We start from the raw sequence: 3,013 nt of genomic DNA on the forward strand, positions 1-3,013 counted from the left end.
TGTGACCGGCCAGCACTCTGGAGCTGAATTCGAAATGCAGTGTTTCCATTGCGTAACTTTTGGCTTGGCAACAATTTTGCAAAATAAACATATATGTTTTGCCATATTTTGTTTTTTTATTTTTGTATCTACTGGACTAGCGATTGGACATGATCATGACAATAGACCAGGAGAACAGGGATTTAGCTCATTATCAGAATCACTTTCAGAGTCAGAGTCACTGTAACTACTGCTGGAATCTGTGCTATCATCTTCATCTGAACTTGATCATGAGGATGTAGATGATGGGGAAACCCTTCACCTCCTATTCCTTTTGTTACCAGTCTCTTTCTTTCTTGTCACTTTGTTGGATGAAGGCATAGTTGTCTGACTCAACTTCGTTGGCAGCGTTGTCTTCACCATCTGTAAATATTGTACAATAATCTCTGTATATGTATGATCCTTTAACTGATAAACCAAAGTATGCAACACCGTTGCACTGTAACACTGTTACAATCAAATATAAAAGATACCACCATAATGCAACACTGTTATATTCACCTATAAATGATACCACCATAATGCAACACCGTTAATTATATTCACATATACATGATTTTACCATAATGCAAACACCGTTGCACTGTAACACCGTTACATTCACATATAAATGATACCTCCATAATGCAACACTGTTGCACTGTAACCCCATTACAATCAAATATAGATGATACCCCCATAATGCAACACCGTTGCACTGTTACACCGTTACCATCAAATATGAATGATACCCCCATAATGAAACACTGGTACATTTACCTTTAAATGATACCACCATAATGCAACAACGTTGCACTGTAACACTGTTACAATCAAATATAAATGATACAACCATAATGCAACACCGGTGCACTGTAACACCATTACAATCGAATATAAATGATACCACCAATATGCAAACACCGTTGCACTGCAACACCGTTACAATCAAATATAAATGATACCAACATAATGCAACACCGTTCATTATATTCACATATACATGATTTTACCATAATGCAAACACCGTTGCACTGTAACACCGTTACATTCTCATATAAATGATACCACCATAATGAAACACTGGTACATTTACCTTTAAATGATACCACCATAATGCAACACTGTTACAATCAAATATAAATGATACAACCATAATGCAACACCGTTGCACTGTTACACCGTTACCATCAAATATGAATGATACCACCATAATGAAACACTGGTACATTCACCTTTAAATGATACCACCATAATGCAACAACGTTACATTTACCTATAAATGATACCACCATAATGAAAACACCGGTGCACTGTAACACCATTACAATCGAATATAAATGATACCACCAATATGCAAACACCGGTGCACTGTAACACCGTTACACTCACATATAAATGATACCACCATAATGCAAACACCGGTGCACTGTAACACCGTTACACTCACATATAAATGATACCACAATGATGCAATACTGTAGCACTGTAACACCGTTACAATCCAATATAAATGAGATATGCAACACCTTTACCTTCAAATATTAATGATACCACTATAATGCAAAACCGTTGCACTGTAACACTGTTACCATCCAATATGAATGATATATGCAACACAGTTACATTCAAACATAAATGATACCACCATAATGCAACACTGTAGCACTGTTACACCGTTACAATCCAATATAAATGATATATACAACACCGTTACATTCAAATATAAATGATACCATGGCCACCATAATGCAAAACTGTACCCCCATAATCGTTACAGGGAAATATCCAGTTATAATTATGCAACATTGCTGCTATGTAACACCGTTACAATAATATCTAATTAATATAAACTTTTATAATTATTTGACCTAGCTAGGTTTCTGATTTGTCAAATTGTAACCATATATTACTATATAATGTGCAATTATTTACCACCGGTGTAATATTATAGTAAAAGACTTGACTGCTGTAACATTGTATAAAATTACTCCTCTATAATTTTTTTTTAAAAAATAATGAAAACCATGGCCGTGGGTCGAACCTGCAACCTTTAGATGACATGACAGACGTGATATCCACTAAACCACCATGTCTGCTTTGTATGCTGTGTTATACTAAATGTAAACATACTTGATGAACCCATGATCAAATCACAAGCATGGGTGGGGGTTTGTTCCCCATGTGGTGAAAGTGCCTAATAAGTGCTGGCTATCAAGCCTCTGGTTGACATAGACTTCTGAGCAGAGGTCACGTGACAGTGCGAGACCCGCTCTTGATATTTTGACTGCCGAACCTGACAGACGTGTGCTGATAAGCCCGTACAGAACTTGACCGAACAACTCTTTCGTTTCCGCTAGGACTTCCAGCCTGGCGGACCTCACCTGGACGTTCGACAACTATCCTGGTGAGTTGCCCTTTAGCTTGTAGAAATACAATATTGGCGACGAGGAAAATTGGGGTTTTTTTGCGAGCGGGGAATGCACGTGTAAGGAAATTGAAGTCAATTTTCACGTGGCACGCACCTCCTTGAGCTGAGGTATTTGCTAGAAATTTATTAGTTAATAATTATGATATTCTTTATTCAATAACAATGAAAATATAACGAAACAAAAATAAATACCCAACCCCAAAGAAAAACTGGTTGTGGTAAATGGTGAAGCGAGTGAAAGGACAATTTCACAACGAGGCTGAATTGTGACGCCATTTTCACTGGAATGTTGGGGATGCCGGAAGTGATTAACATTAAGCCTATTGTTTACATCCGGTACACTGGTACTCAGCCATTTGTGCTTGTATACCTAGCAGTAAATGACATAGCCAGGCTAAGTGTCACTATTTGGACAACTTTGGCTGATGTCAATATATTTTGAGGTTGTTAGCATAAATAGAAATCAGCTGTAAGGTTTTCAGCGGGTGTCCATTGATGAAATTGATACATGCTAACACAATACAACCCAAATAGGATAGGATTACAATCACATAAGTTGAGGAA

The sequence above is a fragment of the Mizuhopecten yessoensis genome, unplaced genomic scaffold, assembly GCF_002113885.1.
Source record: "Mizuhopecten yessoensis strain PY_sf001 unplaced genomic scaffold, ASM211388v2 scaffold4883, whole genome shotgun sequence".
Taxonomy (NCBI): domain Eukaryota; kingdom Metazoa; phylum Mollusca; class Bivalvia; order Pectinida; family Pectinidae; genus Mizuhopecten; species Mizuhopecten yessoensis.